Source organism: Octopus sinensis, linkage group LG18 (assembly GCF_006345805.1).
Source record: "Octopus sinensis linkage group LG18, ASM634580v1, whole genome shotgun sequence".
Classification (NCBI taxonomy): domain Eukaryota; kingdom Metazoa; phylum Mollusca; class Cephalopoda; order Octopoda; family Octopodidae; genus Octopus; species Octopus sinensis.
Window position 1 is genome coordinate 41,772,424 of NC_043014.1, and position 15,000 is coordinate 41,787,423.

Sequence of the window (15,000 nt, forward strand, 5' to 3'; positions counted from 1 at the left end):
TATGTGCAGATTTGCATGTTTTATGTATCTATTCTCATGCATAAGTTGCATATCTAGACAGGCTCATATATATTTAAATGATAAACTTCAGGAAAGTTTTACAGATTTTTACAGTTCTAGTGATGGACTGGATCTGTTGTTTTCGAATTAGCTTTTTCCTTTCTGGTTTTGAGAAGCCTAATTTCTCAAGATTGTTATTTAGGCAATGTGTTACATATCCCAGGGCTCCCAATAATTACAGGTATAAACCTAAACTTATAGTCTGGATAGAGTAACCGCAGACTTCTAAATAGTTCAACATAGGTGTTCTCTTTTTCACTGATATATGTATGTATGTATGTATGTATGTTCGTCATAATCGTCAGTGTTTTAAGCTTTCTTAGGTAAGCGTTTGACACAGATCAAACGGTGTTCCTATGTTTCTGCAGATATTTTTTGGTCTCTCTTCAGTATATACGTATTATATCGAATGCACCACGTGTACCACCCCGACACATGAAGTTCGACGCCGATTCCTTTCATTGCTTTTCCAGAATAATCATCCATAATGATTTGAATATGCTGGATAAATTTTGGTGTCTTAGTAATGTCCTACGAATCTCTTTTTCTATGTGATATTGTTGAAGCATTCAAGCTAGAGCCTTCAAATTCCATCAGAATTTTGTGTACAAAATCTCTTGGAACCTTTAGAATGTTGGCAATGTCTGAATCAACCCGTTCCACACATAAGGATACGAGTGTATCCATATGTGTGGAACTAATCGGAATTGTGGATAGACTGACTGATGCTTTTTTAGATCAAGTTATACGTTGAACTGGTTTTTAATCCAGCTGAGAAAGAGTTTGTCTTTTAAATTGTTTATGTTCTTCTCATTTCTTGTGTTAGCATTTTATCTTTCATGGGAGATGAGAATGAAATGAAAGAAAAAAACACCTTCTAAATTGGTTTGAGGAAATTTTCGTTGTCCGCGTGTACTTTCCTGTCGTAGACGACAGACTAAAGATCCGGAATTTCTTGTGAAATAACCAAAAGAAATTATTTGTTTATAGTAATCAAATATTCAGTTTTGGGATTTGGTTTGCAAGATTCTTTATATGAGTTCGTGTGTTGAAGCATATTCTGTTGTGTCTAGGGAGAGTCATTTTCTTTTTGTGCCTTATAATGTAACACACTCACCGGTAAAATTTCCACTTATTTCTTATTTTTATTTTCCTAAAATTTTCGTTGCGTCTTGAGAATCAAGACTATTGAAAAGGTTGCAAGACGCAACGAAAATTTTTGGAAAATAAGAAGTAAGTGGAAATTTTACCGGTGAGCGTGTTACATTATAAGGCACAAAAAGAAAATGACTCTCCCCAGTCATAACAGAATCAAATATTCGTTCTCTACATAAACTCCCTCCTTTCGTCGATTAGACATATCACGGAGTGCTACATGTCAGATGTCGAAGTGAGCACGGAGCAACGTAAAATAAAGGAATGTGTACATGAACACGATTCTACTCGGTCCGAGAAACAAAACCACGGTTCACGATGAGTGTAACACACTAACCACTAGGCCTGCACTGGTTTGAAGAGACTAATATAATGATAACCAAGTGTACTCAAATACTACCTACAGCCTCTGTGTGTGTTTCAATGCACACTTTTTTAAATATTCTTTTATAGACACACGCACTCAAAAGTACAGACATACAGACAAACACACTCACATACGCACACGCATATATGTAAAAGTACGGCTGAAAATCTCAACATATTTTTATTTTAAAATATTTTGCGTGTGCGATAGGAAGGATATTACGCAACCTAAGATTGTATGAAGTTTTTTTTTATAGTTTACTCTTAGAAAATCTATATGCAAGAAAAATTTATAATATTTCTCCAATGCTTGATGTAGGAGAAAAAAATCATTAATATATCTGTCGCATTAGATTAAAAAATTATTACTTACTGAATGATTATAAAGATAGAGACAGCAAGATGGCATAGGTCGTAGTTTTGCTTCTCTTATGAGTAATAAAAAGGAAAAGTTCTATGTACGTATTTTCATACGTATGTATATATACATATATATATAATATATATATATATATATATATATGCATATATATATATGTATGTATATATATATATATATGTCTATATATATATATATATATATATATATATATATTATATATATACATATATATATATATATATATATTATATATATATATATATATAATATATATATACATATATATATATATGCATAACTTTACATATATATATTTATATTTATATGTATATATATATATATATTTACATGTGTTTATACACACACACACGTATATCTTTACACGCACTCATACCTATATACATACAACTGCGCACGTGGACACACTCCCATACACACATATATATCTTCAAATAACGCAAGCAAATTTTTTTTTTTCATAATCTCAGTTTACATAAAAAAAAATATGATGCCTTATGGATATATGAATAATAACAACCATATGCACGAAACACTTATATGAATAAACATGCCCAAAGTTTAAATACAAATTATATATTTCATTTACTGTCGATTTGTGGTTAAGCCTTTTAACTCGTTAAGTGATAAAAGATCCTCGTTTCTCAGCCAAGAAAAAAGAGAGAAAAAATATTTTTATAGATTATAGGTAAATACAGCAATATATAGAATTTCTCTTCATCATACCATTTCCACTTTGCTATACGATACATCAAATATTAGAAGCAGCCAGCAATAAAACAGTCATTCAACTACATGTCTTAAAAAGCAATCAAATACGTAGTGTCAATGAATTAAATTTTTTCATTCTAATCCCCTTCAAGAAAAGATCGTATTACTGGAATTTCGTAAAACACGGCAGGTAAGTGTGAAACCCAATGCTCAGCATTATGTCTCAGATTTGGGGTATTTGCAGAATCGTTATTAGAATTGTTGAATCACCATAGAATAAACCTTGTGGTATTTCTCCCGTCATTCTCCCGTCAAGTTTTGCCGCCCAAATCTTATGTTTCCGGTTTTGTTTCTTTGTCTTTTAGTTCTTTTACTTACTTTTTTTTTTTACTTGGTATGGCTGGAAAGTCAAGGTGCGTGGCCTGGTGGTCATGGTGTTACACTCAAAGTCGCAGCACAATGCTTTCGGGCGGGCGTTGTATTCTTGAGCGAAAACACTTTATCTCATGTGTCCTCCAGTTCACTCGGTTATAGGTGTGTAAAAGGCGGCGAGCTGGCAGAATCGTTAGCACGCCGGGCGAAATGCTTAGCGGTATTTCGTCTGCGTTACGTTGTGAGTTCAAATTCCACCGAGGTCGACTTTGCCTTTCATCCTTTCGGGGTCGATAAATTAAGTACCAGTTACGCACTGGGGTCGGTCGATGTAATCTACTTAATCCGTTTGTCTGTCCTTGTTTGTCCCCTCTGTGTTTAGCCCCTTGTGAGTAATAAAGAAATAGGTTATAGGTGTGTAACGCTGGCGAGCCACGTTCGGGGGAATATTGTGATCGGTCACTTGTACGCGATAAAGGTAAGAGATAAAATTACCTTCTCGAGTCATACCAACACATAAAGGTTTCCCGATTTCATGGCGTACATATTCCCCACCTGGACGGGACTCCGATCTGTCGCAGAGTTACTCATTACTGCTAGTTAAATGGATTGGGGTTACGTAAAAGTGTTTTGCTCAAGAACACAACGTGTCACGCGGTCCACAAAATTGCCGGTCTTTTTCCTAAGATGAAAAACCCTATTGACGTAAAACCAGCGAAACCTTCTCATGTTTAAGTTTGTAATCTAGGATTAAATCTATGCTGGATTAAATCACCTACGTTATTTATTTATATAAGAAGGTGGCGTGCATACAGAATTACTAGCAAGCAGTTTTCATCTATCTTAGCGGTCTTCATCCATCTTCACATTCTGAATTTAAATTGAGCCGAGGTCGACTTTGTCTTTAATTTTTCGAGTCGGTAAAATAAGTACCAGCTGAGCACAGAGTTCGATGTAATCAACTTAACCTCTTCCCGAACTGGCTGGCTTTGTGTCAAGTGTTTCGGTCCGGTAGGGTACATTACGATTTACGCTGTTCAAATCTGCAGTGAGAGTGACACATTTATCGAGAAATATATCTTTCCTGCACCTGCTGCGTTTCACAAAACGGGAACTACCCGTTAAGGTTCTACAAAGATATTTAATTAGCACGAACCAATGAAACATTGATGACATTCCATAAGGAGTAAGAAGCCTGCCTAATATTTTTGTAGTTCATACAGCTAGTATGAGGAATTAGCACAAAGAGAGAAATGAAATAATTTCCATTGGGAATCGAAATCACTTAATGAGTTTGCTTCGTTAACGGTTAATACTATTAAGGTACCTTAAACCCTCTAATCTTTAATGGCCCTTTCCTCAGACTGTAAAGTTAACAATCGTCTGAATCTGGCCTACTATATTACGGTTATTTCCGTTAATGGCCTCTTGAAGTTTAAAATACCAAATCCCTCATTAGTGGAGAAGTTTGAGACTAAAGATTGCAATGCATTCTATTCTGGTGTTCTATTGTACATGTTCTCTTCAACCACTTGGTGAAATAAAAAATGTTCGGTGTAAAATGAAAAAAAAAATACTGCCCCCAAAATCAATTAATAATATCGATAAACAAACTTTGTTTAAAACTTGACGCTAACTTTTTAAGTTAGAAATAAAGAAAGAATGCGTAATAGCAATAAAATAAAGATATTTATGTCAGTAGATATTTCTGTGTGTAAATATTTCTGTGTGTCTGTATGAGAGAATGATAATTGTGTATGTGTTTGCGCGAGAAAGTATTTGTATGCGTGTTGTTACATGTATATGTGTATTCCTGCGTGTGGACGAGTCCATCATTCAATAATTGTTCATGTGAAGGTATATATAATACACAGAAATAAAAAAAAAGAGAGACAGAAAGAAACAACAAAAATGAAAATAAAATAATCATAACAGTAAAAAAGAAATCTTGAAATAAAATTAGAAAATTCAGATTGGAAATAAAATGAATCGGGGAATGTTGAGTCTATTGAGATGCTATATTGAGAATTTCATTTCGATAAAAGAGCTATGCCAGCCGGTACTGATTCTAAAGGGAAAGTATTTATTCATTATTAGACGTTTGTGTATATGAGAACGTTTGTATATGTATACATAAGTATGGATTTACGTACGTATATGCAAGCGGAAGCAGCTTCAGGTTGTAAGGGAAGAGGCTACAACAAGCCTGGTAATTAAATTCATTTAGTTGTCTTTAACACAATGACGCTGCAGAAATTGAAAACGAGGCTAGATTAGGAATTCATTTTACAATTTTTGTATTCCATTTTTCCCTCTTTATGTTTTTCTGTTTTACCGAAGAATTCCTGGAAGTTTCTCTGAGTTTCTGATAGTGACAGAATCTGGCTGCAGGGAGAAATGACACGCTAGATTTGGTTGCAGAAGCTGAAGAATTTAACTACAACCCAGGAACAATAGCTGTCCTATGATGGCTGAGAAAAGAATTGATTGCATTTTTTTGTTGTTTATATTTTGTGTTAAATCATTTTCTATTCTTTCTTTTTATTCATATAATTTATTTTTATCGCTCGCAAGAAATATTGGTTCCAAAGTGACAACACATGCACACGCACACACGCACACACTCTCATATATATGTATGTATATTTATACTTATATATATATATACATATATATATATATATGCATAAATACATACATACATGTATGTGTCTGTACGTGTAAGTATGTGAGAATGTGTATAAATATATATATATATATGCACAAAGAGAGATAGGTAGATAGACGGATAGATACAGGCGTAGGAGTGGCTGTGTGGTAAGTAGTTTGCTTACGAACTACATGGTTCCGGGTTCAGTCCCACTGCGTGGTACCTTGGGCAAGTGTTTCTACTATAACCTCGGGCCGACCAAAGCCTTGTGAGTGGATTTGGTAGACGGAAACTGAAAGAAGCCCGTAGTATATATGTATATATATATATATATATATATATATATATATAATATATATATATATATATATATATATATATATATATATAATATATATATATGTATGATGTATGTATGTGTGTTTCTGTGTCCGCCCAACATCGCTTGACAACCGATGCTGACGTGTTTACGTCCCCGTAACCTAGCGGTTCGGCAAAAGGAGACCGATAGAATATGTACTAGGCTTACAAAGAATAAGTCCTGGTGTCGGTTTGCTCGATTAAGTGCTGTGTTCCAGCATGGCCACAGTCAAGCGACTGAAACAATTAAAAGAGTAAGAGTCAATTGACATTTAGGTAGATAGATTGATACATAGACAGACAGACAGACAGACAGACAGACAGACAGACAGACAGACAGACAGACAGATAGATAGATAGATAGATAGATAGATATAGATAGATAGATAGATAGATAGATAGATAGATAGATTGATATATATATACATACATACATAGATAAATAAATAGATAGATAGGTATACATATATACATATACAAATCAATTTATATATTTATATATACAACTGGATTAGAAGAATCAAGTGGGACACAAAACGCTCCATTTGAGAAACTGGCTATCAGTTCACACATAAGTTAATTACGATATAATTTAGCATGACTATGCATCGGAAAATCCTGCATAGACTGACTGTAATATTTCCACTGTTGAGTTTATAAGGGGAAAAGAAAAATGAGATGTGACGTGCAAAATAATATTTAATATTTTCGAATGATTACATCTGTTTCATAATTTATTCCAAATCATTTCATAAAACTCGCTTCACATGTTCGTATATCTGTACATCTATAAAAGGCACGATGTACGTGTGTGTGTGTGTGTGTGTGTGTGTGTGTGTGTACGTGAATATAATTTATGCCACGTCCACAAATTAGCACACATCTCGCTCTAATTTTAGGGGGACATTCGTCATGACCCTAGCTGGGTTTTTATCAACTTATTTACCCCGAGGCACTCGCGGATAGCGGTAAAAATCGATTTTCAACCATAATTTTTACTAACTTTGAAGTTTGAAAACATGAGTTACGTCCCCTTCTTGCTATAAGGAAGTGAAAGTGTGTGTTTGTGTGTGTGTGTCTCTGTGTGTGTGTGTGAGCGAGAGAGAAAGAGAAATTTTGTGTTGATGAACGAATGTGTGTGAGAGTGTCTAACGAAACAAAAAATGTTTAAAGAAAGTGTTTGAGCAAAAGAGAGGGGGAGTGTGACAGAGAAAGTGTATGTGAGGAAGAGAGGGAGAGAGAGAGAGAGAGTTTGACAAAAAATGAGTCTAACAAAAAATGCGAAGAGAAAGTGTGAGGGAGAGGGTAGGTGTGACAGCGTTCATCAAATATAAAAATGTAAAATGTTTTTTCTTAAACACGAGATATAGTCTTCAAATTTAGGACATTTTTGAAAGACACTATATTTTATAATCAGATTATGTATACTTTCTCACACAACAATTAAAATATATTTATTTTAAATCACTTATTTATCTATTTATCTATAAAAGACAAGATGTGTGTGTGTGTGTGTGTGTACGTGAATATAATTTATGCCACGTCCACAAATTAGCACACATCTCGCTCTAATTTTAGGGGGACATTCGTCATGACCCTAGCTGGGTTTTTATCAACTTATTTACCCCGAGGCACTCGCGGATAGCGGTAAAAATCGATTTTCAACCATAATTTTTACTAACTTTGAAGTTTGAAAACATGAGTTACGTCCCCTTCTTGCTATAAGGAAGTGAAAGTGTGTGTTTGTGTGTGTGTGTCTCTGTGTGTGTGTGTGAGCGAGAGAGAAAGAGAAATTTTGTGTTGATGAACGAATGTGTGTGAGAGTGTCTAACGAAACAAAAAATGTTTAAAGAAAGTGTTTGAGCAAAAGAGAGGGGGAGTGTGACAGAGAAAGTGTATGTGAGGAAGAGAGGGAGAGAGAGAGAGAGAGTTTGACAAAAAATGAGTCTAACAAAAAATGCGAAGAGAAAGTGTGAGGGAGAGGGTAGGTGTGACAGCGTTCATCAAATATAAAAATGTAAAATGTTTTTTCTTAAACACGAGATATAGTCTTCAAATTTAGGACATTTTTGAAAGACACTATATTTTATAATCAGATTATGTATACTTTCTCACACAACAATTAAAATATATTTATTTTAAATCACTTATTTATCTATTTATCTATAAAAGACAAGATGTGTGTGTGTGTGTCCAAGATACTCTTATGGAATGTGACTAAATTATCCTTATTTTTCAACATAGTCCTCCTTGCGGTACACATACTTCTTGTTCCGTCGGTGTTGCAGTCTTTGTATTCTTTTGGCGAAGAAGCTTTCATCGTGTTGGTCAAGAAATTCATCAACAGCAGATATGACGTCATCATAACTGCAATGACATCGTTAATAGTTAGTTCTGAAGTCAGATATCAATTTACCTGCAGAGAAACAATTTAGTTATTATTAAGCAGAACTGAAATTAATGCATGCAAGCTTTCACTGCTGTAGCCTCACTCCTTCATAGTCAACCTGCGAACTCTTCAGCCGATTCTCGTATATATAAGCTTAGTATGTTCTGGCTCAAGTTCAGAGTTTGCCCGAAAAATAGAGGAGACAGATTATCTTATCATGACCGTTCCCGAACCCGGCGCATTCGTCCTTGTCTGTGCCTCTAGGAAGGGCTTCGAACACCTGCTTCATCTTGCCTGCCAACTCGGTCTTACTGTTTCTGACAGCGTGTTCGATGTTTTGTCTTTCTCAACTGTGCCCCTCACATAGTAACCCACCGGGGTCACATTCGGGGAAATTAGGAGGCTTGATATCGAGGCTGGTGAAGTCGGAGAATTTCTCCTCAACTTCTTCTAAATCTTTTCGATGGTATGGCAAGGACACGAATCCTTGCCATATACCTAATCATATAACAAGAATTGATACCTACCTCATTGTGTTCAACCACTGATAAATTTATCGCCTGTGAATATGAAATTCCTCTTCATTTCTCTGGAAATTTACATCTACACCATTGGAAATTGTGCATCTATACAAAGGATTAATTCACCCTCTCTGTAATGCTAATAAGCAGGAATTGAGACCCACCTCGTTGTGATTAACAATGGATAAATTTGTCGTCTGTGAGTATGTAATCCCTCCTCATATCTCTGGAAATTCATATGTGCACTATGGATTAGGTCACCTTCTCTGTGATGCTATTAAAACTTTTTTAAAATTCTGTGATAAGACTGTACATCATCTTTAAAGAACTTTAATGAACTTTGGAAATCTGTTTATGTTACTTAATTATCTACATTACTTCATGAGTATAGCCTCAACCACTAGGATGTCTAGAGAACTCACATGTATTTTAGCTGATGAGTACGGGACACGTTTATATGCTGTAATTTTTGCAACATTTAATAAAGCCTGTCCTTGTATGAAACGATTGTACTAAAAACCTATCCATTCTTGTTGCTTCTTTCTCGCGTATATATATATATATATATATATATATATATATTATATATATATATGGGTGTCTGAGTTTGTATGAGAGGAAGAGAGAGGGGGAGCAGGTGTGGTAGAAATAGTAATAGAGTGAGAGAAAGATAGAACGAGTAAGATAATGTATGTGATGATGATGATGACGACGACGACGACGATAATGATGATGATGATGATGACGACGACGACGAAGATAACGATGACGATGATAATGATGATGATGGTGATGATAATCATGATGGTGATGTAAGGGATTCAGACTTACACTGTCTGATAAAATTGTTTCACATTCAACGATAAGAAAAATTTATTCAAATCTATTTTCATTTACTGCTTATTTCATTCCAATATATATCTCTATCAGCTATTGGGAGATATTGAACACCGGATCTTATTAACGAAACAAGTGTAACCTATTAATATATGAGGCAGAATTGTTAGAACTTTCTAAAATGATAATTTTTTTAACACTTGTTCTGTATATTTACAATTTTATTTCAGAACCTTTCGAGGTCAATCATGGCCTTTTCCTCTTTCTGGGTCGATTAAATAATGTACTTCTCTAAACAACTGGAGGCGATTAATTCCAGACGCTGAAAATTACTGGCATTGTGCCTAATTTAGAAAATGGAATGTATGTATGTGCGTAATTGCCATCACCCACAAACACACACACATACGCACCTACACGTACACACATATATGTATGACTTTATGTGTGTGTACATATATAGTGGATATATATATATATATATATATATATATATATATATATATGTATACATATATATACATATATAATATATGTGTGTGTGTACATATATATACATATATATATAAACTATATATATACATATGTATATTCATATATTTATCTATATCACTTATAAATATATAGACAATATTTTGTGGGGTAGGGTATATGTATGTAATATATATATGTATATGTATGTAAATATATAAATATATATGTTTAGATATAGATATATATATATGAATATATATATATATATATATATATATATATATATATATATATATATATATCTATATATATATATATATATTATATATATATAATATATATATATATATATATATATATATATATATATATATATATATATATATATATATATACAAACATGTGTGTGAGAGAGAAGGGAGAGAGTGCGCGCACACGTGTGTAAATGTGTGTGTGTGTGTGTTTGTGGAAACAGATACATATTAAACAGAGACAAGCTGTCTGTGTTTGATCAACTGTTGTTGACATCCGAGACGTTTCGCTTGCGTTGTTATAATAATTGTCCTCGCAGACTTCTGTTTTAGACAGTTCTAAAACACACAACAATGAACTGTTTTCCTAATTCTCTAATTTCTGCTTACTGTTTTTTTCAAAACAAGTATTCTTTTTATATAGAATCCATCATTGTCTGTTGTAATATTCATAAAAGCTAAAATCTTTCTGTTGGTATTCGTTCCTGATTGTAGAAGTTTGTCTTAAGTATGTCAATATAACGTTATAGTATTAAGAAGAATGAATTTACGTAAAAACTAACAAAAAAATCTGACGAGAGTTCCGTTGGCTGTTTTATCAGGAGAAGTTATGTGGTTAATTTATGAGCATTCAGATAACTCTGTCTTGAATTCATCATGTAGTATTTCATATTTACAAGATTTCAATGATGTTTTAGTTATTTTCGGAATGACATTGCAGAATAGACGTGAGATGCAGGATCGGGCCGGTCTGAACATAAAGCAAGGTAGAATATTTGGGTCTCATACGGCCAGTTTAAATGATGCCGGATTAAACCATGTTCAAATGATACTTAAGTCTTTTGCTACTATGGAGGTTTTACATATATATATATACTCTTTTTACGCTCTTGCTTGTTTCAGTCATTTGACTGTCGCCATGCTGGAGCACCGCCTTTAGTCGAGCAAATCGACCCCATGACTTATTCTTTGTAAGCCTAGTACTTATTTTATCGGTTTCTATTGCCAAACCGCTAAGTTACGGGGACGAATACACACCAGTATCGGTTGTCAAACGATGTTGGGTGGACAAACACAGACACAAACGCACATACACATACATACACATATATACATATATACGACGGGCTTCTTTCAGTTTCCGTCTACCAAATCCACTCACAAGGCTTTGGTCGGCCCGAGACTATAGCAGAAAACATTTACCCAAGGTGCCACGCAGTGGGGCTGAACCCGGAACCATGAGGTTCGTAAGCAAGCTATTTACCACACACCTACTCCTACGCAAATATGTGAAATATATTCAGTGACTTCTGATCAAGCATAAATTTGATCTTGCAAATGTTGCATTTTCGTCTAATAAAAACAAAAGTTAATTTCATTATTTACATTTGGCGGATATTTGTCCTCAGCTTCTTTGTTGTTAACATAACGTTACGGCTGATGGCTTCTCATTCCTAAGGTATTTTTCGATGTTATTATTATTATTCTTCCCACGGGCATATGACGTAGTGGTTAAGAGTGCAGGCTGCTAACCCTAAGATTCCGAGTTCGATTCCAGGCAGTGACCTGAATAATAATAACAACAATAACAACAACAACAACAATAATAATAATAATAATAATAATAATAATAATAATAATAATATAATAATAATAATAATAATAATAATAATAATAATAATAATGCTAATAATATTAATAATAATGATAATAATAATAATACGGGTAGTCATGATGGGTTACTGGGCATCGGATATTTTACCCCAGTGTCACTTTGATAGCATAAACTGCTATCTCATTGAATAATGATAATAATAACAACAACAATAATAATAATAATAATAATAATAATAACAACAATAATAATAATAATAATAATAATAATAATAATAATAATAATAATAATAATAATAAAAACAACAACAACAACAACAATAATAATAATAATAATAATAATAATAATAATAATAATAATAATAATAATAACAACATCGAAAATACCTTTAACAAAAACCCTTAGGAATGGTTGCACATAATTTTTAGAGAAAACAAATGGTGCTCATCCAACGCAAAGATACCGCATCCCTCAGATCTGTGGTGTGCTACTCCAATTTTGCAACATTTTACTCCTTGATTGTCCTGTTTCACGGTTTTGTTGTGAATATTATAATACATCTATACTAACATCTACACCGTTAACCTCCTACATATATCGTCCAATACAAAATTGCCTAACTCGTCATACACACGCGAACATACTCGAGCCTACACATCTTCCATTTCCTGCACGCATACACATATATGAATATGCATGACTCATATTTCAATACAAATTCATCTCACACGCTCGACACACAGACATACATAACTATTTCGCAAAAGGAATAATGTCTGTTTAACAGACTTAAAACTATTTTACATACATTTTATTCCCCATCACCACGCTGTCACGCCAATTTCTACTGTCATTTACTCGCTAAAAAACAAGAATTATTTTATTTCACTTCTTACTGCTTACTTCTGCTTATTTGAACAAAATTAATTCCTTTATCTTTGTTTCCATTTTTCTTTAGATTTTATCATTTTTGCTCTGATTTCTTGAAGCGTCTCAATCCAGAGCTAAAATTTATCCCACTTTCCACTAAACAGAGTAGTTCTATATCCCAAAAATGTTGGGAGGGAAGGACTTGTAATTACAGCGCTGTGGAAAGTCAAAAAAGTGAATACAAAATGTCGTTTGGATGGATGGACATGTATGTATGTATGTATGTATGTATGTATGTAGGTGCGTATGTATTTATTTATTTATTGCCCACAAGGGGCTAAACATAGAGGGGACAAACAAGGACAGACAAACGGATTAAGTCGATTATATCGACCCCGGTGCATAACTGGTACTTATTTAATCGACCCCGAAAGGATGAACGGCAAAGTCGATCTCGGTGGAATTTGAATTCAGAACGTAACGGTAGACGAAATACCTATTTCTTTATTACCCACAAGGGGCTAAACACAGAGGGGACAAACAAGGAAAGACATAGGTATTAGGTCGATTACATCGACCCCCAGTGCGTAACTGGTACTTAATTTATCCACCCCGAAAGGATAAAAGGGAAAGTCGACCTCGGCGGAATTTGAACTCACAACGTAACGCAGGCGAAATACCGCTAAGCATTTCACCCGGCGTGCTAACGTTTCTGCCAACTCGCCGCCTGTATGTATGTATGTATGTATAAAATAAAATGATATATATTTCATACGTAATATAGAAGCATATGTAAACTCGACAGAGAGAGAGAGAGAGAGAGAGACAGAGAGAGACAGGGGGGGAAGACACGGCAAACGATCGGAAGATAGAAGGTGAAATAAGTGAGAAGATTGTAATGGAGTTAGATGTAAGTTAAGAAATGTTTCCGCAAGGAACGAACAATTAGAGCTATGATGAAAGATCTGAAGAAATCAGAAGACATGAGATGGGTGAAGACAAATAAATGCAGCGCTACACATACGCGCGTGCGCGCACACACTTACATACATACACACACACACACACATACACTCAAACACACAAACAGACATATACACTCATACACGCAAATACTCACACACAGGAGCAAAGAATTGGGTTGGATGGAGGAATTCAAGTGGATGAAAGTGGAAGCCCTAGGTGATAGTTCCACTGCTTTCATATATACAAGTATATTCAGTTAAGCTTGCATATGTAAAACCATATATAATATTTTTCTTTGATGTATATATATATATATATATATATATGTATGTATGTATGTATGTATGTATGTATGTATGTATTTATATATATATATACACACATATATATATATATATATATATATATATATATATATATATATATATATATACATATACATACGTCGTGTGATCAATAAGTATCCGGACTGTTGCGATAGTAACGTAGCAAAAAGAATGCAGAGTGAAGCCGCTTGGCGCACATTGACCTTGAACTCTGGTGTATAGTCGTACTAAGTTTTAACTTTCGCTGATTACAGCAGTGCTTGTAAGGAAGGTGTGTAACATGTGATCGTCGCATTGAGCATGTCAGAGGAAGTTAAGGAGAGAATCTGCATGAAATATTGTCAAAAGATTGGCGATGCCTGCTCAGAGGCCTACGCAAAGTTTTCAAAAGGTTTCCATCGTTCTCGATACAATGAAAGAGATCTTGTGCAGCTGAATCCCGAGTGTCTTCAGTCATAATGGACTGAACTGAATCAACCGTAACTAATCTGAATATCTTCTGATAATTCACGAATCGTCATTCGACGATATCCTCCTCACAGCTGCACACACATCTGCGATATTTTTCTCAGTTCTGGTTGCGGGTCTCCAAGAACGTTCGTTAATATCAGCATTTTTTCCTGTCATCTTGGAAACGTCTGAACCACTCGTACACTTGTGTGTGGCTCATACACTCC